Source organism: Acanthochromis polyacanthus, chromosome 23, assembly GCF_021347895.1.
Source record: "Acanthochromis polyacanthus isolate Apoly-LR-REF ecotype Palm Island chromosome 23, KAUST_Apoly_ChrSc, whole genome shotgun sequence".
Taxonomy (NCBI): Eukaryota; Metazoa; Chordata; class Actinopteri; family Pomacentridae; genus Acanthochromis; species Acanthochromis polyacanthus.
In genome coordinates, this window is record NC_067135.1 from 7,990,580 (window position 1) to 8,008,133 (window position 17,554).

At 40.9% G+C, this 17,554-nt stretch overlaps 1 protein-coding gene across 5 annotated transcripts in view; it reads left to right on the plus strand.

The window, feature by feature from the left end:
* Positions 1–17,554, plus strand: part of LOC110962325 (sodium/calcium exchanger 1-like) — a 129,427-nt gene that overhangs the window by 71,380 nt on the left and 40,493 nt on the right. The gene's annotated exons all lie outside the window — the stretch shown is intronic.

The following is a 17,554-nucleotide window of genomic DNA, read 5'->3' on the forward strand; positions in this document are numbered from 1 at the left end:
TGAGAAGCTGCTGTGTGGGTTAATAGAGCGTCTCGCTGTATAATAGCTCTATTAGGTAGATAACAGTGTAATAATCCCACATTTCAAGGTAGGCTACTCTGCATTAAATGCTTCCACACACGTGCGCGCACACGTACACACTAGCAAAATTGCTCCGGCGTCCTTGGCCACATGCATTTTTAATATGCTGATGTTAGCGGTGTTAAATTGACCAATACATAAAGCGGTTGGGAATGCAGTTTCCTCCGCGCCTCATGGGGCCTATAAAGCAACCGCTGTGTTTGTGTGTGCGTGAGAGTGTGTGTGTATGTGTATGTGTATGTGTGAGGACCAATTTGACTTTTAGATGCAAGCGTGAGGACACTGGTTCCCACTTCGTTAAGGGGCTTATCGATTGATAAGGTTAGAAATGGATCGGTAAGGTTGAGATTAGGCCAGGATGTGGCATGGAAACAGTAGATGTATCCATACGGGTTTAGTAATACATATTTGTGTGTGTGTGTGTGTGTGGTTGTGTCCAGGGGCGCTAAATGTTGGCAAGGCCATTGGAAAGCTGTTCATCTGTGGCTTTCCCTCAGAGAAAGACTAAGAAGATGGAGTGTGTGTCTGTTTATGTGTGTGAGTGTGCTTCTGTCCTTGTAAGAACCCATTTAAGTTTATGACCTTGCAGACGTTTTTGGCTTTAAAGGACTGTTTTTGGGTTAAGCTTAGAATTAAATGTAGGTTCAGGTTAAAAGCTGAGGGTTAGGTTTGTACCACCTCCATAAAATGATGTTCCTTTGCAAGTAAACTGCATTCTTGAATATGTTTTTTTGGTTTTTATTTTGAAGTAAATGTCATTCGTGACCTGTCATGTGGTGGGAAAGGTGGCCAGTTTGTTGTAAAAACCTCAATAGTGAGGATTTATTTGTCCCGTGCTAAGAGGGCGAGCAGCAACGAATAAGAGGCTGAAAGTTCATCAGACCTTCAAGTCCAGGGAGCAGTTTGGAGAATTTAGACTTGTATGTGAGCTTTGTTTCCATGTCAGCAGGTTCCAGGTTTACCTTTGACCCAGTAGGCAGCAGTGTGACGATCTGCTGAGGACAGTCAGACCCATTAGAGATGTTTCCAGGCAAAGGCTTTTCTCCCCAATTCTTGATAGAACTGCAAAGTTGAGGCAAATAATTTGGAAATTAGCGGTTTTACATAAAAATCAAAAACTGCATTCTTGAATATGTTTTTTTAGCGCAGCTAGGCTAGTTGTTTCCGGTTGTTTCTGTCAGAATCGTCGTGCCTCTGTCGTCACTTCGTTACGCCCGCCTTCTGACTCTACACTTCATGGTGATTCGTCGGCCAGTTTTAGGAGCATCCAACCTCGAGGCTTATCGAAGGTAACTAGACCCACCCTGGCAGAGAATTCAATTTGTTGCCATGGGTTGTCTAGCGTGGCTTGGCTAGGACAAGAGGCCAACAGTCTCAGAATTAAGTTTTGTTTTCACTTGAATTCTGGTTCAAGGAGTTAGTTTAGGCACCAAAATGGCAAGGTTAAGTTTAGGAAAATATCCCGCTTTTTTAGATACTTGATTGTTAGAAGCTTGGTTTAGGTTTGGTGCCAAAACTGTTTGGTCAAGCTTCGGAAAAATGTCGTAATTTGTTATAATATGACTCTTTGACTACATATTTGAAGCATCTACTCCATTTTCTGGGTTAACAAGATGACTTTTCCCATCTCCTATATGATTGGCTGGTGATGAAATGTAAACTAAGTTACAAATCAAGGCCACAGTCTAAGACTTGACTGTGTTCAAACGTCTAAAAAGTTTCTTTAAAGATCTTCCAAAAAAAATCACCGAGAAGTCAGCATTCAAAGGCAGCAGGATTTATTTGTCGACAGAAATCCAGGAGTAATTCTTAGCAGTGATAACACCCCAAGAAGAACTGAAGATACTGAGCATCTTTTGTGCTGTCAGCGTTGGTCATTTTTCCATGCCTATAGGGCGCATGATTGGAGTGACACTTCTGACACCATCATAGCTTTCTAAATCTACTGGTCAGATCATGACGTCAGGTTATCATGTTTCACCCCGGATCTCACTTTACAGAAGACATTAGGTTATCATTAGGTCATCTTTTACAGAGAACATGCCCAGACATGTTCAAACTTTTTGCTCCTCATTAATTTCATGATAGATTTTATGCATATTATTCTAATATATGTTATAATTCCTTAAGTTTACAGCATTATGTTTTGAGTACATATGTTTTACTTCTGGTCTTCAGTCTAATAGCATTAGGCATAATTATATCATCTCTTACTTTTAGCGCATCGTACCCAAAAAATATGACACTACACTGACTGAAAAGGAGCGACAGTGAAGCAGTAAAATAAATTACAAAGATATGTTGATAAGAAACATATTTATGAGCGCTAACAATAGACTTAATCCAGCAGAAAATCTGTACTAAGGTGTTTTTAGGAGAAGAAAGCATTTCTGAGCGACTGTCCTTACAAGAATGAATGTTTGTTTAGGATTAGAAAAGAACAAGAGCTTCTGAAACCAGCCAATCTCTCGGCAGGAGTTTCTTTCTATGTATAGGACATAGTGTGTGTGTTTGATGCAGTTTCTGTTATCAACAATGCTGCTGGTGAACGCTGAGGTCAGTGAGGGATAAAATGAGGTGAGGAGAGCCACAGAGAAAGAAAGAGATAAGTGTAACTCGGTGTTAAGAGGAGAATCAAGGCTCAGTAGTGTGCTGCTGCTGTATCAGTGCAGGGAACCAAACAGAAAGCAAACGCCGGCGGAGCTGAGATTGCACCCGATCAGATTAGCTGAACCTGAAGCTATTGTTTGCAACAAGAGGATTAAAAAGATCACTGGGTGCAGTATGCTTCACCCCTAAGAGATCGTAACTTTGAGGGTCGAGCATAAACAATAAGTAAGCGTCTTCCTGTGCTGGATGTGGATTAGCAGATATCTTTATGAAGCATCACAGAATACATTCAGGGGATCTCACTCCAAGTTTAAACCGCTTTAAGCCTTATCTTTTGATTAAGACACATCACTTTGAACAAGCGATGCTCATGTACTCCAAGCTAAAAATATGCGGACTCAAAGACGTTTTTCCTCGAGTTACACAATGGGTTTGACACATTTCAGGCTTCAGACAAATGTAGATCATTTTGTGAAGGAAAGCTGAAGCTTAGGAAGTGTTGGGCAGGTTTATTTAGTAGAGTTTAAAAAATACATTCTGCCAAAACATTAAAAAGTGCTAAAGTAACCTGCATGCAAATTACAGGTCAGTGGCTTTTGAAGGGATAAATTTGAATAAAAATATCTCCGATACAGTCATGGTGCCCAGAGGATGACCCTGTTGACCTGAGCTGTAAAATATCTGTGTCTACTAGGGCTGGACCCGAATATCCGAATATTCGTTCGCTACGGTGGTATCCGGATATAAATTTTGGTATCCGAATATCCCCCCACCCCCACCCCCAGTCGGACGTTACCAGGCGGAAAGAATATGCGGCGTTACTGTCTTCCCTCCACCTTCGGCTCATATCGGCTCATCCCATCCTGTGATCACATAAACATATACACATATGTCTATGACCTATACACGTATGTCTATGTGATCACCCCTTCATCCCCCCAGACGAAAATATTCGGAGCTCGTCTCTTCACTTTGCCTTCGTCCCACTTCGGCTCATCTCGGCTCCTCCTTTCGTGTTTGTTACCGCCCGAATGGCCAGGTTGCTGCCGACTCTGACGTCACGCTTCACTTTGTTGCATAAACATAAGACCTCCGCTGTTTGGGAATTCTTCAGTTTAACTGAAGACAAAACGAAGGCAAAATTTAGACCCGGGAGACCAGACGAACGGATCCGAATATTCAGTATTCGGGCCGGGCCGTCTCCGCCACCCCCACCCGCATAAGTTCATAATTCCATCAATGTGACAAGTCTCAAGTATCAAAAACATTCAGACGTCCCATCTATTATGGTTTTGGTGAGCTAATTCCATCTTGCTCTCGAGCTTAATTTCCACTTAGATTTACCTTTTGACTCATGTTGGCCCAGCCATTCATAAAACCCCAGATCCAGGAGGACTGGAGGCAGTGGATGTCTGGATCAAATGCTGAGGAGAAGAAGCTGGGAGTCTTTGAAGCTGTTGCTCTGGAGAAGCTGGCTGAGCGGAGGGACAGGATGGGGGTGATCGATAATCCGATGTTCCCATGTAAAAGGAGTGTGGGATGAAGGATTCGCCTCAGAGGAAACCCCGGCAGCTTATCGATCCGTCCCTCTTCTTCCATCACCCCTGCTTTTATTCCTTAATCTCTTGTCTTGTCTTTCTTTTCACCAACTTGTGCTTGTACCTCATTTTTCCTTCAGTGTAAAGTTCCTTTCATGCTTCATTACCCAGATAAACGCTGTAGGTCCTTTCAGTCCGTCCGTCCATCCACTACTGTTTCCCATCGGTTCTTGACTTTGGCTTTAAGGTGGCTTAGTTTCTCCCTCATTAACTGGATCCCATGAGCTCCTTCTCACTATTTATTTATCCCCTTTTTGCTCCCATCTATCACTTTCTCTGTCTTCCTCCACTAATCCAGTCTTTCTTTACTAATGTGAACCTGCTTTGATCTGCTGCACTCGTTTGTCTTCGTCTGCCTCTTTTTTCTCTGTACCGTCTTTTCCTCATTGCATTTCTGCCACTACAAAACCTTGAATTTGCTCTGTTTTCTTTTCTTTCTTTGTATAATTTCAGCCTTCCTCCTTCACCTTCCACCACGTCTTCATTTGCATCTTCCACCCTCCTGCTTTTCACCTTTACTTATTTACGCTGTCAGACCTTTTCTCCCCTTCTTTGCCTCCTTCATCTTCCTCGACCTCTTCCTCCCAGAGAAAAGCGACTCTCTGCCAAAGCAATTTAGCTGAATCACAACCCGGACATAACTCTGTCCACACCTCCCTCCTCTTTGTTCCTCCTACAGTACGTCTTCTTTCAATCTGTGTAATAGTTTTGTTTACCCCCTTTTTGCCCATTTACTACATTTAAGCAACACTAAATTAATCTGTCAACTTCCGGCTCGTGTTGGAATGAGCTTTTTCCTAAAAGCCTCGGGAGCCTGAAGTGGTGAAAACAGGGGGATGGAGGAAGAGGAGGTGAGCTGCATGCTGCTGAAAATTCTTGAGTTGAATCTAAAAGGCGCTGGAGCTGAACTGACAGGAGGAGAGGGGAAAAGAAGTGAAGGGTGAAGTGAGTGAAAAGGACGTTTCAGCTCGATTTCGTGTGCCCCTAATTGTAGAAAATAATGTAACGCTACATTGATCCAACAAAGACGGCGACCTTTTTCCTTTGCATCCCTTTACTGAGGGTCAGAGGTCGGGATTTAGCTGTCAGCTCCCCGGAGCTTGGACGGTTTTGGCATCCACTCAACAGTTGAACGAGTTGGACGCTTCTAGAATTGTGTTTAAAAGGGCAATTTTACACGTAAATGTCAGTCTAGTTGTGGTGAAGAGTCTGTGAGAACAGCTGAATGTCCTCTTTGAAGGAAGAAGAAGAAGGAGCTTTTGTCAAATTTGTGAATATAATCAATAGAAAGCCTGATTTGTAAACTGGAGGTGTTGAGGTTTGAGAGGTACTGGATTTTACCAGACAGAAGGAATGTTTAATGTTATGGAGCTGCATAGAAATAACAAGCTGCTACAGGAACATAAGATTTTAATGAGTCATTTCACTGCATTAAATAACACATAAAATGGTTTATTTAGAGTAAATGCCAGCAGGAAGGAGTCATGTATTGCAACTACATGAAACTACAATGAAAGGGCAAATTAAAAAAAAAAAATTCCAGTAACCCGCCAAATGATGTTTGTTATAACTGTGCCTTTTCATGATACAACACTGTAAAAAATAACAATTAAAATCTGGCAAATATGTCCAAAAACGGTTAAAAAAAAAACTGTGAAAATGGTGAAAATACCTGCAAATATCTGTTTAATAGTTATATTTTTAACTAATTTAAATGCAGGAAAACACTGCAATTTTACAGTCTCAAATTATAAAAGACCAAATTATTTGAAAAATTTTTTTTTATGGGAGACATTCTGTCCTCTTTTTGGCTTTTTTTAACAGTCAACATGTGAAATAATTTATATTTTTCCAAAAGTATTTAACAACAAAGGGAAAATATATAAATACGATTTAATCCTTAATAGTTTAATGATGGCAAATATCTTTAAAATGATGACGATGATTTAAATACAGTTAAAAAAATATGTCATTATTGGGTAAATTCCAGATAAAATCACAGAATAAAAGTATTAGTTTACATGTTGACCTAATAAAGAAAGAAAGAAAGAAAGAAATATTATCCAATTTAAAAATCTGTAATTTTTTAGTAATTAATTTCTTTATAAATGTCAATTTAAAAAAATGTATTTTTACTATATTTAAAGTGGCATAAATTTGGTTTTACGGATTAGTCCTTATTTGAAAGAAAAATTATGTATTGTAAGGATTAAAAAAAATAAAAAAATTAAAGATACTATCTGGTAAATTCATAGAAAAAAAAGACTAAAAACTAAACTGTAAATAATGCTCACATCAAAATCTGTATTTATACAAATAGTAAGTTATTTTTAATAATAATAAAATAATTTATCTTTAAAAAAATCATTAATATATAATGATTTTACAGCTATTTGCACGTTGTGTTGTTACAGTAATACGCAATTTTTTAAACATATTTTTGATACATTGCTGCAGATTTTCACATAATTTTTACAGAATCCTTTTTTACAGTGTAGCATTACTCACCAGTGTATTTCATGCTTCACTTCGTGTGTTTAAACAATGTAATCTAGTAATTTATTCAGTGTTTTGGGTTGTGGTGACCTTTAAAGAAAACAGCGTTTCCCAAGCGGCCTTCACCATCAGGGGTTAAATGTCGCAGCTCGATAAGTGAAGCGAGTCCGTGGGCGAGTCGAGCCGCTGTGGCGAATTCAGTCCACGGCTGCATTAAGAGAGCCAGAGAGCTGTACGCTTTATTTACTGTCAGTCTGTGTGTGAAATCGCACACACAAAGCGCTGTGCATCTGTATTTGTTCACTATCTGGACTCTCATTATATGCAGCAGCGATGAATTAATTCTTTCTCTGTTCAGCCAATTAGTGCTTCTTTTATTTATCCCTCTGCTTTTCCCCGGCAGAGCCAGAGAGTCTCCCTCAGTCTGCAGCTCTGCCTCTGAATCCTCTCTCGCTTTCTGGGTGTTTTTGGTTAATCAGAGGGCATGTGTGTGTGCAGAAGGAAGAGGCAGAGTGGACTATGATACACTCAGCGGGCTCCGTTTATTCTTAGCCTTCCTCTGACCTGCAACTCAGCACAGAGTCGCCGCCAACACCCAGACAGTGTGAGTGTGAGCAGCCTCTCCCCTGGTTGCTCATTAGAAATTTGAAACAGGTGTCGCCACCAAACTGTGCCAACGCCTGTTCAATCACCGCCTCGCCCTGTGTGTGTGTGTGTGTGTGTGTGTGTGTGTGTGTGTGTGCATGCGTGTGTGTGTGTGTGTGTGCGCGCTTTACATAACAAAGCACCTCCGACATTGTTGGGAGGAATTTCTCAGTGAGCACAAAAACTTTTTAGTACGTTAACGTGCAAATTATGCTGTATTTAACCTTCGCTGTGCTCCCAAAATTGCACTTAATGACAGAGTTTTCATAGTTTCACGGAATAATAGTATAATTATAATGCATTTGTTAAGCCCCCTAGTTCCTGTTGCTGTGTCCTGTTAAGCTTTCGGCTTTTGCTCAAATGCAGTTTTAACTGATTTAACCCGAGATATTCTTCGTAACTGGGGGAATAAGAGGCGCTTGATTACAGACACAGATGGACAAGAGGAGGCTTCTCAATTCTAGTCTGCTGATTTCTTAGTTTGTTTGTTTTTTTTTATCAGGTATAGTATACCGAGCAGATTAAGGTAACATTATTATCAGTTTATATTTAAAGGGACCTTGTACAATATTTCACATAAATGTTTCCATTTGATGCATTGTACCAGAGTTAGCTTTAAGCTAATTTCCATCTGCAGTCCCTTAGCAGGTCACAATAAAAACATCACATTACAACATGAACTTATAAACATGAAGTGATTTTGTGTCTGTGAACAAGAAGGTTCAAGCATTCACAGGAACAACCCACCAATGGGACTTTTTGCCTTTCTGATTCCTCTACAGCAGTAAGTGCTCCACAACATCAACAAATAGTCATTTCAAACCATCTGACACACTAAGAACTTCACCCTGAATGTGAGGTTACAGTAATGTCGCTGTACCATCTTGTTGTGTAATTATTTAATGAAACCTGCATTTAAGCAACTTATGCACTACTGTTAAACTGTGGGGTCACCCAGACAATTTCATGTTTTCAATGAAAACTCACACTTGTATCATGTGCTAACATAACTGCACAAGGGTTTTCTAATCATCAGTTAGCATTTCAACACCATCAGCTAACACAATGTAGCATTAGAACACAGGAGTGATGGTTGCTGGAAGTGTTCCTCTGTACCCCTATGGAGATATTCCATTAAACTTCCAGCTAGAACAGTCATTTACCACATTAACAATGTCTAGACTGGATTTATCATTCATTTAATGTCATCTTCATTGAGAAAGCTGCGTTTCCTTCAAAAATAAAGACACTTCTAAGTGACCCCAAACTTCTGAATGGTAGTGTGTGTTTAAGTTACTCCAATCGTGCCACATAATTTAACCTCACAGTCGCTACTTTCTTGCCTTCCTGGTTTTGGCTGCAGCAGCAGAACCAGACAGCTATTTTAAATTCATTAGGTTGGTTTAGGATTTTGTGTGTTGATAACCAGCTTTGTGAAACCACTTAGCAAGACAACAATTGTTTGGATTACTGAGCCAGATATCCAGATAACAAAGAGATAACCTTGTTGTTGTTTTTTTAACTTGCTTCATAATTCAGGCCTCAGGTGTATTTTAATCCAAACTGATCTTTTCTTAGACCTAACCAAGTGGCTTTGGGTGAAAACTAATGAAAACAGTGACTGAAAACGACAGTAAACACAGCGAAAACACTCTGAAGTAACGGTCCCAGTCTAGTCTGGTTGAAAATTTTATGTTTTATCCTCTCAGCCTTATACTAGCATGTTTTTTTGCTGATTTTATGTCGAGGTTTAAAGAAACTTGCCAGTCACATAATGTGGATGCAGATTAATGGAAAATAACAGGCCCAAAAGTCAACTGCTCTCACATTTTTAAGCTCTTTATTAGTAAAACTGATGCATTTTACATTTTGAAAAAACGTCACAGGAAGCAGGAAACGTTCCCACAGCACAGACTAACATGACTTTAGTTCTATCAGTGTTTTAAAGAAAACATTAAATCCAATATTCAAATAATGGTTTAATGATACTAATAATTTTAGTGTTCCTGTGAGGTAACCAGTGAATTAAGACATAACGTTTTAACATTCAGAGGATGTTTAGAGGAAGATTGTTACATAATAAGAAAAGTTGCTCTCAAACTAACATTCAAAAACAGTTTTTCAGATGTTATCCAGGCCTCAGGAGACATTATATTAATATATTAACAAAGTAGAACTACTGTATTCTAATGATGCTCTGGTTCTTGAACTTTTTATAAAACGTTTCCATAGTGTCACAAAATAAAAACAGAAGAATAGTCTCGAAGCAACACTGTTTCGAGAACGTGATTTCGACTCAACGAAAACTTCCTGCTGGGAACATGAGTTTGCAGAACTTTCTCAAACGCTTTTAGAACCAATAAGAATTCTTCTAGCTATTACCTATTTGGCGTTGTCATGGAGAGTCGGTGCCTGTGTATGACTGTGCAGTAACTAAATGGTCCGTCCAATCCACAACAGCACAGTTCAAGTGGCCTGATTCCTGGAGGCAGAATCGTCTTCTTTTGTTTTGATCCTGGAGATCCGCTCTAACAGCCCCTGAAGCCCAGCAGCCGATTCACCACTTCACAACGCTGAGCTTCGTCTACTGTAATCCCAGCATCCTGCCACGTTGCATCATGTGTTAATGAAGCTCAAACACAACTTGTTAGTGTTTCTGACAAAGCTGTCAGAAGAGCTGTGATCATGCTTTAGCTGCTGGTGAAGGAAGGAGTCGGCGCGCGAGTTTTTAAACAACACGTCCTCCCTTTGGCGAGATGCTTCTCGGAATTCAGAGAGAGACGGAGGAAACGCGAGGAAAGTGAGAACGTGTGTGTGTGTGTGTGTGTGTGGGTGGGTGGGTGTCGCACTGCTTGTAAAGTGTTTGATATTTGCAACCTGTTTCTCCGTCTGTCACCAACATAGGGTGACTAACCCAAAGCTGTTCCCAAAATAAAACATCCTTTGAACTCCCAAATCCCCGAGAGCTGAGCACTGAGTGTGTGCGTGCCTGAAAGTGTGTCTTTTTGCACGCTTGTGTTTGTGTGAGTGTTTTGGTTCGGTTGCTGCTGCAGGTGTGTGTGTCAGCAGCTCGCCGTATTTCCACACCGTCACTTTTGTTGCTCGTCTGGCTGGTGTCACATCATCACACACACAGACATTAGCATCTTTAGCATTCTTCAAACAATCAGCGTGTCTGCACATTGTGCCCTTCCTGCTTATCAGCACGCTGCTTAACAAACTGTTTATCATCATATTGAGATTAAACTGCTTTCAGACCGCAGCTCTAAGCATGTGTTGTTCACCAGGCGAGGTTGAGTAGACGCCAGAATAAAAAGAAGCACAATTAACCAATCACGCAGTCGAAAAACATGCTTCCTGTGTTTGTTGTTTCGATGTGTTGCTGCCGTTTTTGTGTATGATTTCACAGCTGACAGACGGTGTCAGCAACGCAGCGTGCTACCTGGTCGGTTAGTATGCACAGCGCTTCCTGCAGGGCATATTTATGCAGCAGAGGTGGTGCTAGAAAATGTTCGCCCTAAACCCCCTTAACAAGGTTAAAAACATCTTCTGGTAAAATACCTGGCGCTTCTAAAGATGTGGGCTTTTGTTATCGTATTGTGATTTGTAAAGATAAGCGGACAAACCTTTTATTGCCACAAAACGCTGCATTATTCATGCTGTCAGAAAATACTCGCCTGCATAAAAATATCATAAAAGGCAGATGACAGATTTCATACAGGAAGGTGAACGGTGCATATTGACCTTTTTATAACATTAGTTCAAGTGTTTTCCCTAAAACGATAAATCCATGTTTACTCCAAAATATCACCATAGTTGTGACTGTTGGTAGGTTTTTGGTTGTGGACGGATAAGAAAAATGTGTTTTGCATTAATTGTTTGAGTCCATGTAAGTTTGTGGCATGATGAAGCACCACTTATGCCTCAGTATTTGGAGTTTATTGTCTAATGGACTGCTTTATGTGCGTTTTTCTGATACCAGTAAAAGAATTTAAGTGAAAGCTTTTCAATTTTTTATACTAGAAAAGATACTTTCTTCTAATAACATTTTTAGGTAAAAATTTTGACGCTAAGAGCGATAATAATCAGTTCTGTTAGGTTTAAATCGAAGGTTTCTTTGAGTTTATATAGACCCAGTTTTGGGTTGGACAGATGTATCTGCTGTTGCTGAGTCTGTTGCCAATTGGTTTATTGTTTTAAATGTTTTTGATCATCAGGCAGCTTTTAAGTTGAGGAGCTCAAGACAGAATGAGTTTTAGCTTCTAACTCGCCAACAGTTTTGACATATAGTGGAAAACGACATATAATGGACGTAACTCCAGTTCTTAGAGCATGTAGGAAATAGAACAGTGGAGAGTTTTTCATGTTAGCCCATGTGCTGAAAGTCTGAGAAGAAACCTCAACTTGACAAGAACATCAAGAGGCCGGTTAACATCGTCGTCTTTTGGTCTAACAGTCCACATCAAGCTCCACTTATCAGTTTTTTCCATGGATCTTCAGAAGTATCTACTGCACAATCAGTCACCAAAATCAGCCCTGAAAGAGTTTCTGCTTGTCCACTTCTTGTGGATGGAACATGCACAAAGGTTTGCACTTTTCTAGTCTCATGGCCTTCCTTTAAAATGCAATTCAAAGCGACCACTTGGAACTTTTCGACCATATTTTAGCAGAGTGATGACAGTTTACCTGCTTTGGTTGGTGCTCTTTGATTGATGGCATCAATGTAGCGTGTCTTGTCTCCACCTGGTTGTACTGCATTCAGCTGAAAGATCTCTAGGTGGTTTGTTGCTCATGTTGGAATATTTTACAACCTGCACAGACAGCAAATTGCCTCATTTAGATCTTTTGAGTTGCCAATTTTGTCCAGTTTAGAACAAAAATGCTCTCAAATAAATGAGTTGTTGGGCTGACAGTGGCTGTTTATTAAATTTCGGTTATATAAGACATTGATCCATCTGTTTTGGCTTTTCTCAGTTGTCTCCTCCCTGTCGGTTCCGTCGTTCACACCGTCTCATTGGTACATTTCAGCAGCGGAAACTAGAGCTTGAGCAAGTGAAGAACTACGCAGAAAGACTTCTTCGTCTTAATATAACATGAGAGCAGGTCGGCATATTTGTTCTGCATTCTGGGCCTGTTTTTTATTGCAGCGCTCTGATGTCTTCCCTTCTACTCTACAAGCCTCCACATCCTTTCAGGTTCAAACAGCAGCCTGCTAATGGACAGATAAACACTTTCAACCCTCCCCTCCTCTCTGCTTCCTCCCTCCATTTACTCTGAGCAACGTCAGGATTCCTCCAAAAGGATGACAGTTTCTTTTTTTCTCCTCTTCTTCTTCTCCGTGTTTGTTGCCTTAGCAACTTTTGATCCCTCTCCATTGTAAGCTCCACAAAGAGGAGACGACGGAAAGAAGCGAAAAATAGAAAGATAAAGAATGAAAAGGAGACTTGTTGTTTTTTTATTTGTGTTTTTTTCTTCTGAGGATTTGTTTTTCTGCTGCCATGTGTCTAAAAGTTTAGAACCGCATGATTACATTCGCTCCTATATCCCTGTTTTTAATCTGTCATTTCACTCCTCGACCAGCTTTTGTCAGATTCTGAAGCCGCTGTGAGAGATACACGTCCATTGTTTGTTCTTTAATTAGTAACGCAAAACATTCATCGGCCAAGTGGATTATGAAGATTAAAGAGTAAATCGCATTTCGGCGTAGTCATGGTCTGTATGACGGAGAGAAAGACGGAGGACAGACGGAGATAAAGACTGAATGACCGAGTCAGAGAGCAGAAATAAAGGCGGAGGATAAAAACCACAGAACGTTTTCATCCTCCCTTTTCCTCTCCCTCTTGTTTCTCCTCCTCCCTCTGCCCTTCCTCCCACATCTCTTCCTTCTTTCTCCTCATCTCCTCTAATGTCACAGCAGTCAAAGTTAAGTAGCTTAAGTCAACATCTTTAACTACTTCTGAAGCTCTGTGTGGGTTTCCTCTTCATGTGTGCGAGCTCTCGTGTATTATGTTTCAGCTGTGTGTCAAAATCGATGTGGCAGCCGCTGTCTGTCGTTTGCCTATCGACGTTTTGTGATGCCTCGCACATTCACGCCACCTCTGGCTTCCTCTAAACACAGTTTTAACCCGTTTTTAATCTGGCTCCTCGTCCACTCCCTCCCTCTCATTGTTTGTCTCACAAAATCTATTGATTCCAAGACGAGGCCAAAACCTGACAGTTACAGATCTTGCAGTCGTGTTTGCGACAGGTATTAAAAAGTGGCGATGCTTAAACACAAAACGGTTTTCAGATGCTGCTGCCGGTGCTTTGAAATTCTAACCCTGCTGCCTCTGTCTATCTACTTCTTCACCTCTTGTTTATTCTTCTGTCTCTTTGTTATACCGTTCCAGCACTTAGCATCACTGTCAATCCCTGCTTCTCTTCTCTTCTTGTACTTCTTCACGCTGCATCTTCCCTTGTGGTGCTTCGTTGGTTTTTTGTTTTTTCTGCCAAGCACACACAAACACACCCTGTGGTCAGATTTGTGCGCTCACATAAACACACATGCAGCAACTTGCACTCGGTGACTGCTGCCAACGAACCCCTGTGATCAAACCTCCGCCGGCTGCACACACCCTGTAATCACGGCCTGCAGACCCACCGGGAGCCGAGGCAACCGGCTGCTGGTCCCCTGGCTGCTTAAACTCCCCCTCGACTCCCCATCTGCCCCCTCGGCCTCACCCCCCTCCACCACCACTGCCCTGCCACGCCGAGACCACATTACAGGCCTCAGCGTTGAGTTCACTGACCAGACAAGTCCAGCGTACTCGCTCCAGGGTGGGTCGGCCACTTTTCCATTTATTTAGTCTGACTTTCTTACAGTTGTTGAACAGTTTCCAAACAGACTGACGGAGTCCGCTACTGCATGGGACGCAGAATCCTTCCAAATCCTCGTCTCTTCTAGGATTTTTGCCGTTAACAAGTAGCAGTTATGTCTGCAGCGACTGGCAGTGTCTGTTTCCCAGCACTGCTCTTAAAAAAACAGGTTTCCCTTAAACCTACCGCTCCATCTTCTGGGTGTTAGGTTTCTTTTTTTTTGCCTATGAAGCACATAAACATGTGGGAAGTGTTTTTTTTTTTTTTTTTTTTTTTTTTAATTGTGTCTTCACTCTTTCTGCCATCTGCCACCCAAAGACACTAAAAGTTTTTCTGCTTTCCAGCAGTGCAGACACAAACCTAGATACTTTTAATGTGAAATACCAAACTGCAATTTTGTAACATTGATTATGCAACTAAAGGTCATTATTGAGTGATCTGCATGCTATTTTTTCAGTCATTTAAAATCATTATTTTCCCATTCGTCCTTGAGTTTTATTTCTTTACTGCTTTTCTTTGCCTCCAAACTGCAGGTTTTCATTCCTCTCCTCCTCCTCTTCTTCTCTCTTGTCAGCTCTGGACTTTAAAACTTATTTTGTTCGCACATTTAACTTGTCTGTTCACATCCTGCAGAGTTTTTGGCAGCAGAGCCTGTCTTCCTACAGTGTTCTGTCGTTCGTTGCTTTGCTGGCGGGGTTCAGCCTCGCAGTTTAAACTCTGGTCGGTCAGAGGGGATTGTTAAATTCACTGACCTCTGCTTGTGCACGATTGGCTCTGATGGCAGTAAGCAGCTAATGAAGTGAAACGATGAAGCTGTAAAACCGCCTGGTTCTATCCCATAACTGAGAACTATATTAGAAAACCAAACTGGTTTTAATATAAACAGCAGAAATGTTCTTCCTGCGTGAAGCTGTGGCAGCAATCAGTTGGGAAGCGCTTGAACAACAGTTTTTAGTTTAAGGTGGCTCCTTTAAATAGCATTTTCTACCTTTCGTCTCTAGAACCAGTGATGTGCTGCTTGTAGGTGATAATAATGACAACATTCAGCCTTTCGCTCACAGCGCTCTTATTCCAAAGAGCTGTTTTGGCACTAAAATATCCAATTTGATTACATTGTGAGGAAGATTGTGTTGCAGAGAAGAGTTTTGTGAGTCGTGCTGGCTTTTATTGAGACGCAAACCTTCGAAATCTGGCTGTGATTTTTCTAAATTATCCTCATTCAATCACAATCGCCAACAATCGTTCTTTTAGAAACGTGCTCTAACTACGAACTCACAAGGGGACGTTACTGCTTCTCTGTAATTGTGTTTCTATTGAATTGTCAAGCAAATTTGGAGTGAATTTCTGGAATATCACAAAAAGTTTAATGCAGAGAAATATGAGTTATGCTTGGTTCCATTTGTTGTGCTGGAGCCGCTACAGGCTACTTTACATATGACGATAATAAGCAGAGTAGAAGAAGTTAGAGGCTGCGAACCGGAAACAAAATCAGTTGTTTCCTCACCACCAAACTTCCTTAAAGAAGAAGAAGAAACAATAAAACCTTGTAGAGTAATTTTTGTTTAAGAGGACAACTTACAATGATTCTTTGATGTCTGCTGCAAACCTGGACGTTGTTTGTTGTTTTGTCAAACCAGCTGATCCATAACTTATTCCAAAAAGGTGTTTCTGTCTTTTATGAAACACATAAACTCTTTCAAGTTCATGTGATCATCAAAACAGCTAAAAACACCAAAAAATGTTTGATGCATTGTACCCCCTTTTGTCATTTTTTAAAAAAAAATCAGGATTTCACATCATTTCAGTCATTGAGGTGTTTTATTATCATGCCTTTGCTGCTGCACAATTTTCTTTAACATACATTTAATATTTCCAGTATTAAAATAATTGCTGCACTTTTGTTTCATTTCTGTTGCTGTTCTATTCACCGCAAGGAATGTCATGATTCAATTTCAGTAATCGAAATTTGGGTCAATCAAGGCATTTTTATATTGATCCCCATCTTCAGTTGGCAAAACAATTTGATCGAGGCATCAGAATGTAGCGTTTTAGTAAAATTTCAGTTTGTTTAAAACCATGAACTCCTGTCTTATTTTGCTGTTTTGTGGAGCAGTTTATGCTGTTTAGGCCACAGAGGAAGCTAAATGAAAGCTTGTGAGCTACAGTAGCTTTGTCGATTTGGTCTGAGGTTCGGTTGCCTGAAAGATCAGAACATTTGTTTAATAATGCAAAATTATTGTTCAGCAAAGTTGAACTTGACGCAAAAATTTCCTCAATTTGCTGTTTTTTAAGTTACCGGAACGCAGCCTCGAAGTGTGCTGCAGCTAAATCGTGTTGCCGCCGTTCTGTTAGTCCAGTTTATCAAAGCACTCGCGGAGGAAACGGGTCTGTAATCAGTCACATCAGTCCGGTGGAGACCCACCAGTGAAACCTGCGACCTGTTCTGGCTCAGTCCAAAGCTTGTGAAGCTCCGCTGTGACATGATGAATGCTCGCTGCTGTGGAAGAGTGATGAGCCAGTTCCTGACTGCACTACCTGAGGGTAATCTGGTCTATGATACACACACACACACACACACACACACACACACACACACACACACACACACACACACACACACACACACACACACACACACACACACACACACACACACACACACACACACACACACACACACACACACAGTGATGTCAGAGTGATTAAATCACTAATAGCTTGTGGAGGAGACGATATGACTCACACAGCCTCTCCTTCTCAGCTCACATCTCTCAGCCTCCTTCTCAGTTCTCTTTCCAATACAGCTCCTCTTCTTCTTCTTCTTCTTCACTCCTGAATCCATTTAACTCATCATCTGTATCATCTTACTGACCCTGCATTTTCTGTCTGTCCTCTCCCTCCATCATCCTTCTATCTTCCTTATTTTTCTTCTAGCTGTCCTCTCTTCTGTCCCAATATTCTGCCCTGATCTGCCCTTCTTTCCTCGACGTCCACACGTCTATCACTCATCCTTCGCTTTTATTAATCTCTATTTCTTTATGCCCTCCACCTTCACTCCATCCATCTTCCCTCCCTGTCGGCTTTTCACTTTTATTCTTTCCGTCTCAGATGTCGTCTCTGTCTCCCTCTTCATTCTACAGGATGATATATCATCCCTCTCTGTTTTATTGTTCATCCATCCGTTCCTTCTCACCTCTCCTAAACTCTCGTTTGCTGCATTGCCTCCTCTTTCCGTCTGCCCTCCATATTTATCACCCTCCACTATCAGC